Here is a 23688-nt window from a genome sequence, read left to right on the forward strand (position 1 = left end):
CATCTCCATACAAAATTGTAGGTCTAAACGCCGTTTTGTAGAATTTATTTTTTAAATTTTAGAGGTGTCTTATGATTATAAAGAACACATGACGTTGTCCTCCATTTCAACTACCCTAATTGTAATATACTATGGATGAAGTTAATATGTTATTCTCCTCTTCTTGATTTATTATTGAAATATTAGAGGTAGATGAATTAATCATTAAATTGTTTAAGATGGCAGCATGTTCCATTGATCTGGTGGATGTCATTTGATTGCCTCAATGGTGTTCCTTCTATCAATTCTTGTTCAATCAACTTTCCAGTCCCCTTGGGACGGTCTACTGGCTAGCGCATGAGGTACTGCCAACTTGAGGTCCAAAGTTTGAATCTCGACATAATCGAGGTAAATGTCTCCCTCATACGCCAATCACTATTCCAAGGGCTAGTAGTCATCCATGATTTATCTCCTCTGTGTTGACCCTAAGACAGGTTGGTAGGAGCATGGGGAACGAACGCAATCGCTTTTTGCCAACTTGTTTAATTAACTTCCCTTTTACAAGTAATATTTGTGTGTGGTCACAACACTAACATCAACCATCGCACCGTATCAAAGAATATTGCACAATACACAAAAAGGAAAAGAAACAAACCTAACTAACCAAGAGAAATTACATTAGTGCGAGCAAGAGAAATTCTTTCTAAAACAAAAGATGAAGTTATGCACGTTGACAAAAAAGGCAAAAAAAAAAAACTCTTGCATAAACTTAAAACTCACAACAATAAAGTAAGAGACATATATTGTGAAAGAAATATAAATATAGAACTTTAACTGTGAAAAAGAAAACGCAATTCATGGTTAGAGGATAGCAAAAAAATAATAGGAAGGCAGTACCTTATTGTTAGGTACTTCCAGTTTACGAGATGATGCAGCCGAATCTACTGAAGGTGAAGCAACAACCTCAGCATTTTCTTATCCTTAAGTTTCTCCATGTGGTATTCGCTGATAGTTATGGTCTCGTCAGTTGTGGCGTTGGATCCATCGACTTCCACTCTTGCAAAAGCTTTGAATTCTCCTTCGACGATCTGATCGATATCTGCCTGACTTCGGAATCCGCTATGGGAAGAGACGGGATACAGAGGCGAGAAGCGAAGAACGAAAATAAAGTTGGTCGAGAGAGAAACAGTAGTGATATGGCTTCCAAATGGATCGAGAGCGGAGCTCCGATAAGCCTTTTTCATATACAGTGGGCTCGTAGAATGGGCTTCGGCTTACGCTGGGAAAAAGCATTGTTAACAAATATTAAAAAGCACTTAACTCATCTAGAGTGCCCACGGGCTATAACTTGGTCTGGAACATGAACTGAATAATGACCAATTACTCGTTAATCCGATTCAATATAAGTCGTCCGTCTCTAAATGGATTAATTAAGGATTAGATTTCAAATGAACTGGTGTTCCCGGTTTGAACGACAATTCAATTGAATATATATATATATATATTAAAAAAATATTTTAAAATTTTGCAAGTATAATTTTTTATTTAATAATATTTTAATGATATTAATGAGATAGTTTAATCTAAATTAATTTTTTTTAATATGAGACTATTCCAACTTTCTATTAAAATTAATTTTTTTATAGTTGCCCATTGTAACAAATTTATTATCCTTTACTCAACTATATATATATATATATATATATATATATATATATATATATATATCTCAGTATAAAAAACCATGATGGTTGAGAGTTTAGTATAATATTCTTCTCAATCTATTTTACTTTTGGAAGTTTAAACACTAGTGGTGAAGCGAAAGTTATAAAAATAAAATAAAAGGAAAATAATTTTCAAAGAAAGCAAAAAAATTTAAATGTTTTTTTAAAATAAAATATAAATAATAATCTTGGACTAAATTGTGAGTCAAATTGTAATCGCCTTTGAAGGTTAAGGTTAAGATTAAGGATCAAGATTTTTTTGAACCATTGAATTGATGATTCTGAACTGTGGTTGAGTCTGTACTGTTAGGACTTGTACGAGCAAAAGGGAGATGAATAACTTTGATTCCATTTCATGTGTTTGTCTACAATTCGTACGTATGCAGCAGAAACAAAACAAAAGAGAATACACAAAGATAAATCGATTTTTACTTGGTTTACCGCCTCCCAAGACAATTACATCCAAGGCCTAGTCCTATTGGACTATTACCACTTGTTGAATCAAAATGCATGAAAAATAGAAAAATTGTAAACATTTACAGCATATGCCTCATCAATCTTATTCTTCGTGCTTTGTTGTCGGAAGAACGATTACTAGATGAGCAGTCCTTCACCAATTCCACAAGCCAAATCCTCCTATTCGAATGTCTTTTCTCATAGCAATTGCACGAATTTCCACACCACTTGTGCATTCTATTTTCTTTTTTATACTTGGACTCATGACTGCACATTGTGTAGTAGTACAGAAACTGCACGAAGTGCAAATAACTGCACATAGTTACAATAACTACCACCATCTCTCACTCGTCCAAGTCAAGCCACAAAGACCAAATAGCCACAAAAACTAATTAAGAACATCCAATATATACTTGACAAAAAATAGTTCATGTGACAATAAGCATACTGAGCGATTAAAGATAAGAAAGTTGTCCTACTTTAAATAGCCGCTTCTTAAGACAAATTGGAGACCTTAATATCTTGCATTTACCTAGATTAAATCATTCAAATCAATATGAATATCTCTAATCCATCATAATAATTATTATGTCAAGAGCATGTTTAATATCTTCAATTAATATAATTATTCACAATCACATTTTATGTACTCAACAAAAAAAAATGTAATTAGTCAATCAGTGAATAAATGTGATATAAATCTATTCTAATCTTCTTTTTTAGCTAGAATGTTAATTAGTCGCTTTCTTAGTCATGTTTCATAGATCGAATCAAGATATATGTTAAAGTAGCAGACCTTGATTAAAATATCAAGTAAACAGCTAAATAGTCACTAAGGGTAAAATCGAAATTATCTTATAATCGCAAGGGTCTCACATAATAGAGAAGAAGAGATCTATTCTCCTGCTACCCGAAGTTATTCTTTTTACTAATAAGGAGCACATGTTGTTCATAAATTTAATATCGTACAGATTTTGATCTAGACATACCTAAGGTCTAATCCTAAATTTAACTCATGAATTCTTATCTAGCCTCCAGCGGATTCAATAAATAGTGGGTAATTTACTCCAATTATTATATATTCACAGATGATCTCATCTTGATACAACTATCAAGGTAACCCCAACTTAGGAGTATGTCTCCATTCACAAATTCATTAGTTGTCCCATAAGTAATGATTTTACCACTATTTATACTGAATAAATAGAGATGATTGTCCATATGAGTGGACCAATCTCAATCCGCCAACATGCTCACTGATACTTTATCCAAATGTAACAATGACATATACACTAAATATATCATGACACTTCCCATATTTGATTGTCTTTATAATATACACATTCTATGAAGTCCCAAATGTTGGAACGGGTTGGACCTGTAGGGTGAATAGCCTACAATTTAAAATCTAACTTCTCTTGCTACTTATTTAGTAAGGACACACTTAATTAATTAAAAATAACTACTAAAAGTATAAAGTAAGAGACAGAGGGTTACTGGGTTACAACCTAAATAGTTGTTAATCCAAAGAAAATAGAAGCACTAAAGAACTCCTTCTTTGGTAATGTCAGAGGCGAAGAAGCCCCTTACAATAGTTAGAGGCTCAGAAAATGAAATATAGAAATGAGTACAATGTATATATTGAACTCCTAGATTTAGGGTGCTATTTATATCGTTCTAGAAAAAGTTACCATTTGCTAACGTGGCTTGGAGGCGCTTCCAAAGCTATCCAGGGCACCTCCAAATGGATAAAACGTTATCCTAATGACAACGGTACCCTAACGGCTACTGTTCATTGGAGGAGCCTCCGATCAGTTGAAGGTGCCTCGGCTACTTTCATCCTAGGTACCTTCAATCTATTGGAGGAACCTCCAGTCCTTTTTGTGGCAGAACTCAACTGAACATCCAAGGCACCTTCATTCAAATGGTCAATTTCAGCATTGACCATTCTTTTCCTCGCGCTCGCTTGGGTGATGCTCCGACCATATAAAGTTGAGCTCACCCGAACCCAACTCCAGTTTTCTCCTCGAGCATGCTTCCTCCCTGACTTCTTGTCCCTCGGATGCGCTGCATCTGTCCTTCTCGCTCCACCGGTGTATTATTCGGCAATTCCTCATCCCTCGGATACACTGAGCATATCAACTCGCTTCCCGTGTTATCCTTCTCACTGGCTACATCTTCCGCTCGACTTTTTATGTTCCTAAATCCCTACACACTCAGACACAAAGCATCAATTAGATAGGACCTATATTAACCTGATAGATCACATCAAAACTAACCCGGAGTACTTGTAATCTCCCCTTTTTGATGTGTATCAACCCTAGTTAGGTTAGGATAAATAAATAATTTAAAATTGTTTAACATAATTAATTTTATAGTTAAATACAAGTAAAATATTACAATAACTACAAGCGAAATTTTGCAAGTACAAGTAAAATTTTGTAAGTACAAGTAAAATTTTACAATATCCCCTTACACTTAACCTCCTACAATTTCTCCCCCTTTGATCACATCAAAAATAGGGTAAAAATTAAAAACTAGTAGAGGAAATTATGAAAACTTTTTCTATTGGAGTTACATATGTGGGGGAAGTCTGTGTATTTTTAACGCAATTAATTTTCAAGGAAAATAATTTTTATATTTAAAAGATAGATCTTCTAAAATAATTTTAAATTTAATTTTAATTTTTAAAAAATTCAAAAAAAAATTGTCAATATTAAATAGAAGCATTTGGATCATGATAAAAAAAAAATTTAAAACAAAATATTTTCTTTATAGCTAAAATAAATATTTTTTAACAGAAATATGAATTTTTGAAATTAACAATTAAAAATAGTTTTTGACTTCTAAAAATCATGCTCAGTTTTCTGAATATTCAAAATATAATGACCATTTTCTAAAAAATCAGGTTTTTCAAAAATTAATCTCTAAAAATTTTAATTTTAAAATTTTGTTTTTTATAAAAAATTTATAAAATATTATTTAATAGTCGAAAAATCCTAAAAATTTTTATATCAATAGATAATATAATTTTTATCATAGAAAATTTTAAACTTAATAAAAAATCAAAGAAAAAGTCTATGGAAAATTAATTTAGTTAATGCATTTAAAAATTCAACTAAAATTTATTTCAAGCCTCCACATAAAATTAATTTAATATTCTAGAATAGATTTTGGTGTCCAAAATAACTTATTACCAACTAGATTAATTAAATATTTTCTTGAAATAATATTTCTAGCAACTTTAGTAATTTGGCTCCTATGGTTTCTCATATACTAGTTTAGTCCTCCATAATTTTTAAAATTTAAAATTCGTGAAAAGTTCAAATTTGAGCATACATAATTCTTTTTCAATAATTCTATTTGATCTTTTAGTTTTGCATTTTCATCATTAAGTTTGTCAAAAAAATTTTACTAGGCATGCATAATTATTCTTTAAATTTATATACTTTGTCCTAGTTTTACAAAGTGATCTACTCAGTATTTTTATAGCTTCGTATAATTTATCAGAAGGAACGCTCCCCCTTCATCGATATTCTCTGCTAAGGTGGCTTCATTGTTTGATTCTTGATGGCTAGCCATTAGTGCTAGTCCAGCGTATTCTTTTTTCTCGAACTCAGCTGACGACAATTCACTTCACGTCGCTTTGAGATTCTTCTGTTTCAACCTTCATTTGTCCTTTTTCTTTTAATTTATTCTTCAATTGGGACAGTTATCTTTAATATGTCCTTTTTCTTTGTAATTGTAAAACCTTATTTTTCTTTTGTTCCGTAGAAGCTCTTTGGCATGTGACTTATCAAAATAGTTAGATTTAAACAACTTTTTAAATTTCCTTTCCATGTACGCTTCTTCATTTTCACCGAGCAATGATTCTGAATCCAGCTCGATCTTCTTGGCTTTTAGTGCAAGATTCTAACAAAACCTTTCTTCATTTCTTGAACCTACACATCTAGACTCGTGTAATTCAAAATTAGAGAATAATTCTTCTAAACTACTTACCTTGAGGTCTTTTGAAATATAATACAAGTCTACAATTGAGGTCTACTCTTGAGTCTTGGAAAATAATTCAAAGCATATATGATTGAGTCATGATTAGTTACCATTTCTCCAGGGTTCATAAGTTCGATGATTAACTCCTTGATCTTTGCATGTAGTTGAGCTATTATTTCTCCCTTTTTCATCTGAAGGTTCGTTAGTTAATTTCAGAGCAGGTCTCGTCTTGCTAGTTTAGCCTCCGAGGTTCTTTCATGGAGTTATAGGAACTTCTCCCAAGTTCTTTGGTGGATTCATAGGTGCTAATTCAATTCTTGAGGTAGCAATACACTTAATAGGTGGAATTCCGTTTTATCGTTAGCCACAAAGTCAGTCTACTCCTTATTATAGAGGTGTTCTTCCTTTTCTTCTCCATTGTAATATTTGGATACTATAAAACCGTATTTAATTGTTAGAAGAATATCAAAGTCAGTTTTAAAGAATACTTCCATTCAGCATTTCCAAAGCGCGAACTCTCCCTCAAAATTTGGTGGATGAATACTTCGTCTGGCTATCTTTTTGTTGCTTTAGTCAACGACTAATCCTTCTAAAATGATTGGGCTCTAATACCACTTGTTAGAACGGGTTGGACCAGCTAGAAGGGGTGAATAGCTTGCAATTTAAAATCTAACTTCTCTAACTACTTACTTAGCAAAGATGACAACAACAACGACAACCAAGCATTTTCCCACTAGGTGGGGTTGGCTGTATAAATCCTTTTACGCCATTGAGCCCTATCTCCTATTATATCATCATCTATATTTAAATAAATTTTATCTTATTTTATTGTTGTTAACCAAGTCTTTTTTGGTCGTCCTCTTCCTCGTTTGATATGCATGTTTATCATAGTTTCACATCACTGACATTTAGTCGTCGCCTAAGTACATGTCTATACAATCTTAAACGTGTCTCTCGAAGTTTTCTCTCAATAGACGCAATCTCGACTTTCTCTCTAATGCTCTCATTTCTTATTTTGTCCATCTTTATGTCCACACATCCACCTTAACATCCTCATCTCTAACTTTCATCTTACGCCTGTATGCTCAAGTCATAACAACATTCAACTCCATATAATATAGCAGTCTAATCGCGGTTTTGTAGAACTTACCTTTAAGTTTAAGAGGTACTTTACGGTCACATAAAACACATCACGCCCTCTTCATTTCACCCATCCTACTTACATTCTATGTAAGACATCCTCTCAATCCCTCTTCATTTGTAAAAATGATCCTAAATATTTAAATCTCTCCGTTTCGCAACTCGTCCTCTCTTATTAACAATTGTTTATTACTTCTAATATTGCTAAACTTAAATTCCATATATTGTCTTTACTAAGCTTAAAACCTTTCCTTCTAGTGTTTCCCTCCAAGATTTTAGTTTAGCATTTACTCCTTCACGTGTCTCATCTACCAAAATAATATCATCTGCAAACAACATGCACCACGGTGTTGTGTAAAAAATAAGGACTTAGGGTCGATCCTTAATGTAATCCTATCTTTATCGGAGTTATTCTCATCGAAGTCTTTGCTCAGGTCGTTACATCCTCATACATATCCTCAATTAGTTCAATATATTACGCTAACACCTCTCTTTTCTAAAATTCTCCATATAATTTCCCTTTTGACTCTATCATAAGCATTTTTAAATCAATGAATACCATGTGTAAGTCTTGTTTTTGTTCCCGATACTTTTCAATTAATTATATATAGCTTTTATTGTCGATCTACCAAGCTTAAACCCAAATTGATTTTAGGTCACTGTGTCTCCTTCCTTAATCTTTTTCTATTACTCTTTCCTAAAGTTTCATAATATGACTCATTAGTTTAATACCCTTATAGTTTGCACAATTTTGTATGCCTCCTTGTTCTTATATAAGGGAACTAGAGTCTTATCTTCATCGATCGTGCATTTCTTTCGCTTTCAATATTATGTTAAATAATTTTGTAAGTCATTCAATACCTTGTTTCCTAGCCACTTCCATACCTCTATCGGAATATATCCGTCCAACTTTTCCATTCATCACATTTTAAAGTTCAATTCTACGATAAAAATTAAAATTTATATACTCATTTGACTTAATTAAATTACCTAAGTTAAGTTGGTCACCTAAACCTTCATTAAAAAGTTGATGAAAATACCTCTTCCAGCTTCCTTTTATTTCTCCATCATTTACTAATACCTTATTACATTCATCTTTAATACATTTTATTTGAAGATCTCTTGTTTTCATTTCTCTCACTTTAACTATTCTATAAACTTTCTCTTCTTTTGTATCCAATTTTTGATATAAGCGTTTAAAAGTTTCATTTTTCGCTTCACTACTTACTTATCTTTTTCTTGGCTATTGTATATTTTTTAAAGTTTTTCTCGTTCTTACAAATGATCACTAACTTATAAGCTATTCTTTTTTTCCTTCACTTTCTCTTGTACTTCTTCATTCCATCACCAAGATTCTTTACTTGGTAGTGCTTGTCCTCTTGACTCACCGAGTACACTCTTAGCTACTATTTTCAACTTTGATATCATCTTATCCCGTATTATATAAGAGGCATCATATATTTCACCAATGTACTTCTACTTCTCCTTAAATATATTTTGTTTCCCGTATATATTTTCTTTCTATTGATACTATGTTTGAGGCGTATATCCAATACTACTACCCTATGTTGGGTAGTTAAGCTTTCTCCAGGGATGACTTTGCAATCTTTACAAATCTTTCTATCCTTCTTCCTAACCATAAGAAAGTCAATTTGCAATTTATTATTCCCACTTTTGAATGTGACTAAGTGTTCTTCTCTTTTCTTAAAAAACGTATTAGCTAATATAAGGTCATATGCTATCGCAAAATCTAATATAGTTTTCCCTTCCTCATTCCTCGTTCCAAACCCATAACTCCCATGTACTCTCTCATTTTTCACTCCGACATGCCCATTTAAATCACCTCCTATTAAAATCATTTCATTTGGTGGAATATTTTGTAATATTTCATCTAAGTCCTCCCAAAACCTTAATTTGGTAGCTTTATCTAATCCTACTTGTGGTGCATATACGCTAATTATGTTCATAGTTTCTTTCGCCACTATTATATTAAGGGCTATAATTCTATCCCCTTTTCTAACTACTCCTACAACTTCATCCTTTAACAAACTATCTACAATGATACCCACTTTATTTCTTGCTTTACTCTTTTCAGTGTATCATAACTTAAAATCCGAGTTCTCTATCATCTTTGCCTTCTCGCCTATCCATTTTGTCTCTTGTACACACAAAATACTAATTTTTCTCCTAATCATCATATCTACTACCTCCATTGATTTACCAGGGAGAGTTCCTATATTCCATGTTCCAAATCTTAGATTATTAATTTTCCTATCATATTTGTTCTTATCTAACCTATGATGTGAGAACTTTTGCCTATTTAACACTACACCCAAGTTCTCATGAAGATGTAGCGATCCTTGCTGAGACGTTACAGTCGGACCCTGTAACGCGAACTCTTGCATATTTATCACTACACCCGAGTTCTGGAGATGTAGCGGTCCTTGCCGAGACGTTACAGTCGGACCTTGCAATGCGTTCCTTCCGGGGAACAACCTAGCATTAGCACAATAGTTTAATGGATTCATTCATTGAATATTTGTCATAGTTTGATGCTGGCTAGCAACCTAACGCAACCCTCCTCCTTTATCCGAGCTTGGGACCGGCCACTTAGCAAAGACACACTTAATTAATTAAAAATAATTACTAAAAGCATAAAGCAAGATGCAGAGGGTTACTTAGTTATAACCTAGGTGGTTGTTAATCCAAGACAAGTAGAACCACTAAATAACTCCTTCTTTACAATGTCAGAGGCAAAAAAACTCCCTTATAACAGTTAGAAGCTCAGAAAATAAAATATAGAAATGAGTACAAGGTGTGTATTGAACTCTTAACTCTAGAATGATATTTATAACATTATAAAAAAAGTTATCATTTGCTGACGTGACTTGGAGGCACCTTTAAGTGGATAAAACATTATCCTCGTGACAATGGTAGCCTAATGACTACTATTCATTGGAGGCACCTCCGATCAACGGGAGGCATCTCATCTATTATTCATTTGAGACACCTTCAGTCCAACGGATTCCTCCAGTCCTTTTTACGGCAAAACTCAGTTGAACGTCCGAGGCACCTCTGATGTAAAGTACCAAAAATATATATAAGGGTTAAAATGATTAAAATTAGATATAATTAAATTATTTAGGGAAAAAACGATAATATAATAAATGATAAATAATGGAGAAATAAGTTTATATGAATTAATAGAAATTTCTAAAATTTTTATGGATTTTTAAATGAGTCATTTTAGATTTTATAGAGATAAAGGGGTAAGGTATAAAACCTATTTGAGAATACCCTATTTAAGGTGGGAGTTGAAATTTCCCTAAGTTATTTTCCTAAACCTAAGTTCGGATATTTCCCCGTTCCTACGACACACGTGTGCCACTCTCGCCACTGCCTGTCTCCTAGGCGCCACCTCCTTATCGAGGCCTCCTTTCCTGATTCCATCGTCGGGTCCAAGTAGCAGCACGGCGTAGCTTCCCCCTCTTTGCCATCTCCGATTCGAAGCCAACTAGCACTGCCTGCGCGTGACACACGACTACCCACGACAACCGCTCTTTTGACATTTGACTTCCGGTTCCAAGTCGCTATCCCAGAGGCATGCCACTGCCCGAAAGCTCGCTGTTGTTGTACATCCTGCCACCTACTGCAAACAGCCATGGTGCAGTCCCTTCTAATTTTTCTACTGACGTTATTCCCTAGCGCACCCAGCCCTACCATGGTGACTCAGCCGCACCATCGTCACCAGAACAACGCCGATCAACGCTCGTCATGCTGTCGACACAGAAGAAGGAAGGGAGAGAGACTAAGGTAATTAAAGTAATTTGAAGTTTAGGTAATCGTTATTGATTAATATCAATAAGATGGCTGAATTAATTAACCGAGTTATTAATTAGATGAATGATCTATTAATTAACTTGATAGTTATTTAATTTTTACAAATAAGGAATAATTATTCAATAGTTGGTTAATTGAGCTTAGGTTTTCTCCATATATGATACTTGTAGATTCGATCAAGAGGTAAAGTCTTGGACTTGAAGACAACCAAGACATTCTACAATTAGAGGTGGGTAGTTCCTTCTTTGATCTCTTTAGTTCTTTGATCTTAGTGCATGATTATTTATTATCCTTTATTGATGAGACAACAATTATTGCTTATCTTGACTCCACACTATTTGGTTCCTGAGTTGATACTGTTGGTACAGTTGGCACCAATGATCAAACCTACGTTTTGATGAATGACAAATGGATTAAAGTTAGATGTGCTGTGATCTAACCTTTCTACCAAGTGTGCAAGACTTGACTGGTCTGACACCAGGCTGAAATCTAGCTAGGTCTAGAGGACCTGATAGCTAGTGTATAAGTCCAGATAGATCAAGGAGTGACCCGATATCTGACGGAAAGTTTGACTAGGTCCACGGGACCTAATAGCTACCTGAAGTCCAGTTGAGTCTGCAAACCTGATAACTAGTGAGAAGACTTGGTAGACCGAAAGAGATTCAAGCGATTTTATATGGTAAGTAAGGTAAGATACTAAAAGAGAGTGTTCCAATAAGGACAAGTCCTAATTTGAGACTTTAGGCGTAGGTCCAATTTAGTTCCATTTTGGATCTCTAAACTGAGACCTTGACTAGATCCTAGTCTTGGACAGACATGATCTAATTAATAATTCTATTTTATTACTATGCTAACTTCGTTTTGTAGGTTATACTTTATTTTTTGGACTAACACATTTTATAGGACGAAAATAGCAAACTCCAACTGTTCAAGTGGCCTCCTGTTTGAGTGGAGGCACCTTCTATTCAAGTGGAGGCACCTCGGTTGCCTTGGCTGAAGACTCGCGCAGAAAGGTGTAAAGGCGCCTCCCATATGGTTGGAGGCGCCCTGGAGCTTGGCACGGAGGTGCCTTCTACGTGGTTGGAGGTGCCCTCAAGTGGATATTGGTGAGGCTTCGTCAATGATAAGAAACCGAATCTGCATGGATAGAATTTGAGGTTGGAGGCACCTCAAGTGGCATTAGAGGTGCCTCCAATGCTCTATATAAAGTAGATTCAACCAGTGCTCTTAACACAACTTCAATACGCGAACTTTCAAGTTTTTGGCTGCAGATTTCCTCCTCCGTTGTGTTGCGACGTTGCTACGCCCTACTATTGCTGAGAAGTTTTCCGACACCAAGCTCGATCCGATAATCATCAAGTGTTGGGTAACAAAAGTTTTAATTAAGTGTTTAATTACTGTATAAAGGAAAGTGTAGATTGTTACACTTGTCCTTAGTTTTCTATTATACTTGATTTCCTCTTCTGGTGGTTCTGGAAGAGGTTTTTTAGTGGATCATCCATAGTAGAGCGTTTTTCCTATAGTTAGAGCTTGTTTTGGAGGTATTGTATATACTCTTGATTTTTTTGTTGTACTTAATTGAGCAGGTTAGTGTAGTGTTATATTATTGGTTTTGCTTTTGGTTAGCAAGTGATTATATTGAGATACTTATGTTGGTTAATAAGTATTTTACTTGAGACTACATCCTTTGATCTCCTTGTATATAATATCATGTACTATGTTCTTATACCCACTGAGTCGTTGTACTCACTACCCCTTGTTTTTCCTCTATTTCCATGTTAGTAGATGGAGGATGTGTCATGTCGCTCAAAGGTCCTAGTTGTCGGTCTCACTTGAGTTAAGATTTATTTTTGAGTTGTTTGGTCTAGTTTTCCACTGCTTGTATTTGTGGTGTTCTTTTCGTATCTAATATTTGAGTGTTGGTTTTATTTTGGTCAGTTTAGTATGTTCACATGTACATGCATACATACATACATAAATGCATCAGTTTTTATGAGTTGGTAATTTTATATTACATTGGTGATTAGTTTGGTTTGGATTTGTTCGATATCGATTACTTTCCACATTGTCACTAGAGGGTACCATTCGGTTTGATGGACAAGTATACCTTCGGGATGTGACATCTGGTCCGTCCAAGGCAACTCGAGCACTGTTTATCCAAATGGTCAATTATAGCATTGACCATTCGTTTCCTCGCTCTCGCTTGGGTGATGCACTAGCTGTCCAGAGTTGAGCTCACCTGAACCCAACTCCAGCCTTCTCCTAGATCAGGCTTCCTCCCGACTTCTCATCCCTCTGATACGTCGTTCACATCATTCACACTCCACCGGTGTACTCTTCCATAGCTCCTCATCTCTCGGATGCACTGAACCCGTTGACTTGCTTCTCGTGTCATTTTTCTCGTTCGCTACATCTTCCGCTCAACATCTTGTGTCTCTAAGTCCTGACACACTCAAACAAAGGCATCAAATAGATAGGGCCTAGCTTAACATAGTTAATTACATCAAAACTAACTCGGGGTACTTACACCAAAGAATTCACATGTCCTTGAAATGACTCTTTAGTCAATGACTTAGTAAAAATATCTGCAAGCATAACACATGTAGGGATATACTCGAGAATTATCTTTTTCTTGTTAATAATATCCTCCATAAAATTATACTTAATAGCTATATGCTTGCCTTTACAGTGACATTTGAGATTCTTAGAAAAGTTATAGCCGCTTAATTTTCACTGTAACAAGACTCTCACTATTCTCAACAACCTTTATATTCTCAACAACCTTTATATGCTTCAAGAACCTTCTTAACCAGATAGCTTCTTGCATAGCTACTAAACAAGTCACATACTTAGCTTCCATTATCGACAGCGCTACACCAGCCTTTTTCTTGTTGTTCTATGAGATGACGCTGCCATTCAACAAAAGTGTATGGCTAGATATGGATTTTCTATCATCAAGGTCCCATGCCCAATCTATTGGGCATTTATGTAGCCTTTCAAACTCATATAGATACTTAGAAATAGAGAATCGATATATCCATTTTCCTTTTAATTTTAAGAATCCACTTATTCCCAATAGACTTTCGACCTAAAAAAAGATCGACTAATTCTCAAATTTGATTCTTTTTTATAGACTTCATTTCTTCATCTATTATAATTTTTTACTTTTCTCTAATTGGGCATCTCAATGCTTTCATAACTATTTAAGGTTTTTCATCGTCAACTGGGAGAATCATTAATGTCTCATTCTTAATATCAAATCTTTTTCAAAGAATAATCTTACAATTACTTCTTCGTAGGTTGAATTGTTGAGAAATCATCTCATTAATTGACAAATCACTACTATTGAGTTGACTAGATTCAGGTATCCCTTATGATACCTTATTTATTGATAAAGTACCACCCCTATTGCAAATAGAGGAATAGTTTTATCAATATCATCTCTCGGTAGGAAATCAGTTTCGAGAAAAGTTACATCTCTCAACTCTATTTTGGAGATGATTTTTGCTCATCAGTGAAAATATAACCCTTGGAGGTATCAAAATACCTTACAAAGATACACTTTTTACCCCTCGGGTCCTAATTTTTCATATTTGTGAGTCTTATCATGAACATAACTACTGATCCCCAAGGTTTCAAATTACTCAAATTTAGTTTTCTATCTGCCATACGTTCATATGGAGTATATGATACAGGTTTAGAAGGCACTCGATTAGGTATATAGGTTGCTGCTAATAATGCATCTCCCAATAAAAAATTGGCAAATTAGCTTGAATTATCATAGACCTAACCATATCTAGAAGAGTTTGATTTCTTTTTCCAGCAACCTTATTTTACTATAGAGTTACTGGGATTGTTAGTTGTCTAATAATTCCTTTATCATTATATATTATTCTAAACTGATCAGACAAATATTCACCCTCACGGTCAGTGCATAAGGTTTTAACCTTATGATCCAATTGGTTTTCAACTTTATTCAAATAACATTTGAAATAATCTAATGATTCAGATTTATGAGAAATCAAATACGCATGACCAAAACGTATGAAGTCATCAATAAATATAATAAAATAGGAACCTCCATATCTAGCCTTCACATTCATCAGACCATAAATATTTGAATAAATTAATTACAATAGAGATTCAGCTCTAATAACCTTACCGAATGACTTCCTAGTTATTTTTCCAACAAGACATTGCTCATATATAGACAAATTAATCTTAACATGAGCACCTAGTAGGCTCTCTTTAGTTAATTTATTCATTCATTCTTGTTTGATATATCATAATCTAGCATGCCAAACTTGAATATTAATATCAGGATCGCTAGTAAGAGAAATATTTGAAAAACAACCATCAATGTCACAATTAATGTCATGTTCTACATAAAGAACTATGAATCATTTGTTAAAAAAATCATATCCAATTAATACAGAGTTAATAAAAAGTTCTACACACCTACTATAAAATCTCAAACAGTACCCTAATTTAAGAAGGCAAGCTACATAAATCAAATTTCGTCGAATTTCAAGAGTGTAAAGCATATCATGTAGAAACAAGGTATGCCCACCACGTAGGTTAAGTTTGCATGTGCAACTCCTTTGACTTCAATCCTTGAATTATTTCTCACATATATCAATTTGTTGTCGGCTAATACCTGATAATACTCCATGAATGTAGCTTATTCACAAGCTATATTGTTTGTTTCTCTTGAGTATAGAATCCACAAAGGATAAGAATTAGTTAACAATACTATACTAGCAACAAAATGCTCATGAATAGAAGATAAATATGGATCTACCTTTTTTGACTTGGTACATTCCCAAGCAAAGTAGCCCTTCTTACCATAGTTGTAATAGGTTAGCTTATTTTTAGATTTCAGTCCATGCTTCTTTCTTTGGAACTTCTTTTTATTTGGGCTCAGCCTAACAACAGTAGTACTAGCTTCCTTTCCCTTTCTCTTTCCATTTTTAAATCATTTTTCCTTATTTTTAGACCCAATAGAACCTTCAACTACAAAATCTTGTCTAGAAATCCTTGTGGATTCAATTCTCTCCACCTCTAATTCAACATAGCATATAGCATCAACGAAAGTCTCGATACTTTAACTACGAGTTAGATTTTATTTCATCATCTCCAAAATAAGTAAGGGAACATATTATTGTTTGAAATTATTGTTCATCATTCAACTCATGATCAACACCTTTAATTCCTAAATCATATTTGTCATTTCTCTTAGATGTTGGGCCATGATAGCATTCGGGCGCTTCTTGCGACTGTCAAACTTAATAGTCAGTTGTTGAAGATTGTTTATACTCACTCTACTATATTTCTCTCTAAGGGAAATCCAGATAGCATAAGCTAATGGAAATTGCCCATACTCATATACTAGGTAATCAACCACAGAACTAATCAGTGTACCCTTAGCAGTAGAGTATTTTTTCTTGCATGCCTTTTAGGAATAAAGATCATGTCTATGCTATGCTGTCAGACTATCAACAAATTCTTCCATAACCTAATTGACAGTCTCAAGAACTTTTTATTCCTCAAGAACATATCTTAAGATGTCATATTTTGTAGTTATTCTGTTAAATTTTTCTCCTTTATTGAATTCAACTATAATGTTCTTAATAGCCATAGTCTAACATAATAAACACATCATTTAGTAATTCAGTGTAATCTATATATATGTAATTCACGAATAAGTAAATGTTGATTTGATTTGATTTACAAAATCAGGTGATAACTTTATTTCCACTCATCATTTGTAAGATTCAATCTAATTAACATTAATTAATCATATTGCATACAACCCATCAAATGTATAACAAATGCATAGATCATTTATAATAAACATGTTGTTGACACATAATATTTAAAAAAAAAATAGTTAACACATAACATAACATTTTCAAGTCTATTAACACATAACATAAGACTGGAAACAACTCTAAGAAGATAGATATGTTACTACTACTCCCATTAAGAAAGACACTAGCGCAGTAGTAATCAACACAAATCCTATCTTTCTATTATCAGCTGGGGCAGTGTTCTGAGAGGCATCGAAACTCAAATCCCTAATCAGATCCTCCTCAATCATATAGAGATCCTCTTGGGTATGTGGTTCATAACCATCTACATGGTCTAGATGACGAAGTAGCTCATTTTTCAACTCCACATATGTGATGCACCCTTTATAGCACCCCATATATGATGTGCTACTTCATTGAGGTGTATCAGTAGTAGTTGAATCAAAGTCCAAATCTGGTAATTATCTAGGATAAGAAAATCTTGCTACTCGAGTTTCTAAAATAACCCATCGAGCCTTTTAATGAGTCCCCTCACTCCGCAAGCGGGATCATACTCTATCTCCTAGATAGTCTCCCTCAGCTTATTTCATCACACATCATGATGACTCATAGTGTATATTATCCATGGCGTCTAGAATTGAAAATAATAAAGTCAGTATAAAATGGCAAACTAGTTCATTTCAATTCAAAATGTGTATAGAAAATTTTCATAAATTTTTAAAACTCAAATACAAACAATTTTTCCCTTAAATTAAATTTAATTTTCAATAAGAAAATTTAATTTAAAATTCCTAACTGAGTTGAATCATGATTTTCCACGCACTGTCATGCGATTACATGGTTCAACCTTGTCAACAACCACATCACCCATGACATATCACATCTGTTGGTATCACATGGTAGTTTTGATGTGATCAACCAATCCTTGTGTCTAAGTGTGGAAACACAAGAAGTTGAGCGGAAGGCGCAGCTAACGAGAAGGATGGCAAGGGAAGAGAGTCGACGGGCTCGATGTATCCGAGGAACGAGGTGTTGTGGAAGAGTACACTGGCACACGAGAAGGGCGCGCGCGGCGGTCTGAGGGATGAGAAGCTAGTGAGGAAGACTGCTCGAGGAGAAGAAAGGAAAATGAGTTCAGGTGAGCCCTATCCCGATTAGCTGAAATCACCTAAACAAGCGGAGCAACAGAAGAGCCAAAGGAGAAGACTTGGAGCTCGAAAGAAGCTGCTGAAGGCGCCTTCAAGTGAATTGAAGGCGCCCTCGTGCCTTTCTAGTGGAAGGTGCCTTCAAGTTATTGAAGGCACCTTCAACCCTTCATAGAAGGCGCCTTCAATCAACTTGGAGGGCACCTTAGTTGATTAAAGGCGCCTTCGACTGGGCAAAAGTGTCGTTGGCAAAGGATAAAGTCTTATCCTTTCTTACCTTGCTAGAGGCGCCTTCCAGCTTGTTGAAGGCGCCTTCCAGCCATGGATAAGATTTTTCAGGGGCTATAAAAAGACCCATGAACCTAGGAATTAAGAATCAACTCTTATATTCATTTCTTAGCAACTGTCTGAGCATTCAATGAGTGTAAGAGATTTCTCCGCCTTCATCGAAGGAGACTTTTAGAGCTTTTCATTGGTATTGGATTAACAATCACCTAGGTTGTAACCAAGTAAATCTTGTGTCTCTTCTTTAATTTTTCTTTTTTGTTGTTTAATTTAATCTTTTGTTGCTACTAATCTGAGTTGAAAGAACGAGAAAAGGATTTTGTTTTACAGGAAATTCACCTCCTATTGCCAGCCCCGCTGCACCAACAATTGGTATCATTAGAGTCCAACCGCCTCAGAAGGACTAACCGCCGACTGAAGCACTGAAACGATGGTCGGACCGACAATCTTCCCACCAAAGTTCGAGGGAGAATTTGTGTCTTGGAAGAAACGCATGGCGGTATTTTTCAAAATTGATTTTGAAATTCTGTTAATAATTAAATATGAATTTGTAGCTCCCAAAGACTCCCAAGGAAATGAAAAGGAAGAACACTAATGGACCAAGAAGGAGCAAGAAGACTTCGTAGCGAACGGACGAGTCAAGTTCCACCTACTCAGTGTACTTCTACCCCAGGAAGTAAATCGGATGGGAGATTACGAATCAGTAAAGGAACTTTGGGAGAAATTCCTGTTGCTGCACGAAAGAACTTCCGAAGCAAAGCTCGTGAGACGAGACCTGCTTTGGAACCAACTAACAAACCTCCGGATGGAAGAAAGCAATACAGTTGCACATCTGCACTCGAGGATCAAACAACTCATCACCGGACTCACGAATCTCGGAGAAAAGGTAACGAACTAAGATTCGTTAAGGTATGCTTTAAATGCATTTTCTAGGACACCCAAGTGGACATCTATAGTCGACTCATTTTACATATCTAAAGATCTTGAAGTTAGTTCATTAGAAAATCTTTTTTCCACTTTTGAACTTCACGAATCAAAATGTGCAATCTTGCGAAACAAAGGAGAAAAGACAGCCTATAACATAGCACTAAAAGTCAACCAAAAGGACGAACTAGATCAAGACTCCGAGAATTCAATCGACGTAGATGAAGCGACATTATTGGTAAGTAAATTCAATAGATTTATTAAATATAATAGATTCAAGTCGCAGACAAAAAAGGACTTCAGAAGCAAAAGGAAGGTACGATGCTACAACTGTCAAAAAGAAGGACACATTAAGGATGACTGCCCCGAACTAAAGAAGAGAGAGAAAGATAAGGGTAAAAGATTGACAAGATCAAAGAACAAGAATCTGAAGGCAACTTAGGATGAGTCGTCGTCCTCTGAGTACGAGATCGAGGCCTACGCGGACTAGCTTTGATGGCAGATCACCAGAGGGACATTGAAAGTTCCTCAAAGATGAGCATCGATGAAGGGGGAGAATCCTCTGAAGAAAGCAACGACGAAGGGGAGCATCAGAACACAAGGTAAGTGAGGTAGGTGCCTTATCTCCTGAAAAATTACTTCAATTTATCAAAGTTCTTTCTAAGAATCTAGTAAATCTAGAAAAAGAAAATGCTAGGTTAAAATTAAACTTAGCAAAGTCATGCCCCCTAGAAATGTATGATTGCTTAAAAATAGAAAATGAAAAATTAAAGATTCAAATAAAAAAACTAGAAAATAATTGTTCAACTTAAAAAGGATTTCGAAATTTAAATTACAGATAAATAAGTTGGTATATCAGGAACCATAGGGGTCAAATTAGAAAAATCCTCAAAAATTATGTACCCCCAAATTTTTAGTAAATCCAGACTCCAGTAGGAAGGCACGTATACTGGGTTTCAAGATCATGCTTAGATTAAATTATTTTAATCCATTCAGCATACTCATAAAAAAAAGAAAATTAAATATTTCTTTTCTTTAAGAGGCTTTGTCTAGAAGTGGTTGTTGTTCAAATATTCAAAAAGGCCTAGTGCCTCGCCATAGCCTGTAAGCCGATTACTGAAATAAATGTTTAATTGTCTAAAATTGTTCTTAAACAATTTTTCAAATTCTTAATGAATGTTTAGCTAATTTTTTTTCCAAATTTGTGTAACATTTTCTTGTATTTTTTTCCAATTTTTTTGATGTGATAAAAGAGAGAGATAAGTAAAAGTTCAGGGAGATCAAGGGGGAATTAGGATTTTTTTTTGAATTTTGCAACTAATTTGTTTAAATTTATTGTAACTTTATACTTATACATTCATCATGTTATTATGCTATATTTTTTTAAAACCCTAACTTGAACTTGGATTGATGCACATCAAAAAAGGGGGAATTATTGGTACCCCATGGTAGTTTTGATGTGATCAACCAAGTTAAGTTAGGTCCTGTGTATTTAATCCTTGTATCTAAGTGTGCAGGAGCTTAGGAATACAAGAAGTGGAGCGGAAGACACAGCTAGCAAAAATGATGGCAGGAGAAGAGAGTCGACGGACTCAGTGCATCCGAGGGACGAGGTGTTGCGGAAGTATACACCGACAGACGAGAAGGATGCTCGTGGTGGTCCGATGGACGAGAAGTCAGGGAGGAAGACTTCTCGAGGAGAAGGCCGGAAAATGGGTATGAGTCAACCTTATTCCGGTTGATCGAAATCACCCAAGCGAGTAGAGCAGTGGAAGAGCCAAAAGAGAAGACTTGGAGCTCGGAAGAAGAGGCTGAAGGCGCCTTCAGGTGGATTGAAGGCGCCCTCGCGCCTTTTTAGTGAAAGGCGCCTTCAATCAACTTGGAGGGCGCCTTCAACAGGGCAAAAGTGTCGTTGGCAAAGGATAAAGTTTTATCCTTTCTTGCCTTGCTGGAGGCGCCTTCCATGTTGTTGGAGACGTCTTCCAGTAATGAATAAGATTTTTCCATGGGCTATAAAAAGACCCCTGGACCTAGGAATTAAGAATCAATTCTTGTATTCATTTCTTAACAACTGTCTGAGCATTCAACGAGTATAAGAAGCTTCTCCGCCTTCATCGAAGGAGACTTTTAGAGCTTTTCATTGGTCTTGGATTAACAACCACCTAGGTTGTAACCAAGTAAATCTTGTGTCTCTTCTTTCATTTTTTTTGTTGTTTAATTTAATTTTTTGTTGCTACTAATCTGAGTTGAAAGAACGAAAAAGGGATTTTGCCTTACAAGAAATTCACCTCCTATTGCCGGCCCTGCTGCACCAACAACGTCCACATTATGCCTACATCATGCACACTCGGGTGATTTTGAAGAATATCATGAGCCTCTTTTATACCAATCTGATAACTTTCTACCAATAAAGGGGTTAAATAATCACTATCATGAGAAACTAGCTTGGTCCAATCCTCATTAGAACCCAATTTTTTAGAAACGTTAAATACTCAGTTTATTTTGGAAACTAGCTTGGGCAAAAGCTTGTTTTCAAGCCAGAGGACAAGTTAATTGGTCCAATTAACCTTGAGAACAATCTAATCAAATCTAGCTTGGGAACAAAAAAAAAATCGAAGGACATCTAATCAGATCTGGACCTTTGCCTAACCCAGTTTTTTTTCAACCCAAGCCCAAATTAATTGAAACGGTGAAACATGGGGGGAAAAAAAAAAAATGATTTCAACATGCATTTTTTTAAAAAAAAAATCTACACACTGCCCTAAACGTTAACACTTTATCTTCTCCGCCGCCAGCACCGATGGTGCCATCACTCCCGGACAACCCCCTTCATGCCCACTGGTCAAAATCAGAGGAAATCTCCGTGGGGTGGCCACTGCGTTCGGGGCCTGGTGACGATGGATCGCCACAAGGTCACGATTTTGCCTGGCGACAACAATAGAAAATGACACAGTCACGATTTCGCCTAGCAACGGCAGAACACGATGGAGCAAACTCCGTCAACGACACCTCTAGCCTTGAACAGGTGCCTTGAGGCATAGCGATTCTTTGATAGAATTTTGGCAACAAAATCGAAAATAGAAAAACTATAGACACTTACAGCAGATGCCTTGTCAATCTTCTTCTTCGTGCTTCATTGGCGGAAGAACGCATGAACCAAATCCCTCTTCTTTCTCGGAGCAATTGCATGAATTTCCACACCACTCGTGCATTCCTTTTTCTTGTTTATACTTGGACGCATGATTGCACATCGTGTAGTAGTGTAGAAACTGAACGAAGTGTAGATAATTGTATGGAGAAGTCTATTACAACCTGTTTCTTGTAACAATACAAGTAATACAATCAAATACGAAGATACAAATAAAATCAAAGGGAAATAAACTTTACAAGTGAAATCTTTGCATTGGATGCTTCTTTTACCGCTTTGGAGTGTCTCTTAATGGTAAAAAAAACACAACATGACTTCGCTCCAACCTCTTAAAATTGGTGCTTATGATTTCTCTTGAAACTCTCTTTTAAAGGTTGTTAGTTAATTCCAATCAATTAATTGCTAGACTTTACTAATTGAGCGCTATATCAGATCCGACCATTTAAATCTGCAACTTTTTTTACCCTAGCTTTTAGGCTTTTTGGAAAAAACGACCATAAGGTAATTTAATTAATATTTTTTATATGATGATTGACACATAAGTTTTATTTTGCATGTTCATATTTTACATTGTACATGCCACACCAAAAAAAAAAAAAAAATCCAAGGGACCTTATTTTTATTTTTTATTAAGAAATCTAGAAACTCAAATGAGATGAGTTTCACAATGTTTACTATGTTGTATTAAGTTGAGCTAATATAATCAGGATGCATATTAAACTTTTTAGCAAATCATAAATACACTGACAAGTGTACATTTGACTCATAGATGATGATTAAAAATTTTAAATATAAAAGTAATTTATTTAATCATATGATTTTTCACATTGCTTAATGTTGCTTCTATTATGAGAAACTCTGAATTACAAAACTGAAACTTCTAAATGAGTAGTATATTTTTGAAAACTTTGTTTTGATTGGCAAAATATGATGATTTTCTTTAAAGATTTTTTTTTTCTATTGTTAAATTTCTATGATACATATGCATTGTCAATTTTTTTTTAAAAAAAATCTATAATTTTTGAAAATTTGGATTGTTGTCACTTTCATGCCCCAACCTACCAAAACAATAATCGGTTGACTAGAACCATAAAACTCAATAGAGCATGACGCGAGCATACTAGTGATAGTTCAACAACCATTCACATAAAAATTTCCCAACAAAGAAGGTCTTCTATGATATTTTTTAGGCACTTAATAACAGTTTTATTAACATAGAAACAGAGAATTAGGAAATCTTGTGGAGA

The 23688-nt window shown here is 35.0% G+C and overlaps 1 long non-coding RNA gene across 1 annotated transcript in view; it reads right to left on the reverse strand.

Moving 5' to 3' along the window:
• LOC121968161 overlaps positions 1–22815 on the reverse strand; it is a 45883-nt gene extending 23068 nt beyond the window's left edge. Inside the window, exons 1-2 of the long non-coding RNA XR_006107975.1 lie at positions 22714–22815; positions 22394–22605 (exon numbers count right to left, since the gene is read on the reverse strand). This is a non-coding gene — a long non-coding RNA (uncharacterized LOC121968161). The remainder of the gene's footprint in view (positions 1–22393; positions 22606–22713) is intronic.
• Positions 22816–23688: the final 873 nt, after the last annotated feature.

The sequence above is a fragment of the Zingiber officinale genome, chromosome 1B (genome assembly GCF_018446385.1).
Source record: "Zingiber officinale cultivar Zhangliang chromosome 1B, Zo_v1.1, whole genome shotgun sequence".
NCBI lineage: Eukaryota > Viridiplantae > Streptophyta > Magnoliopsida > Zingiberales > Zingiberaceae > Zingiber > Zingiber officinale.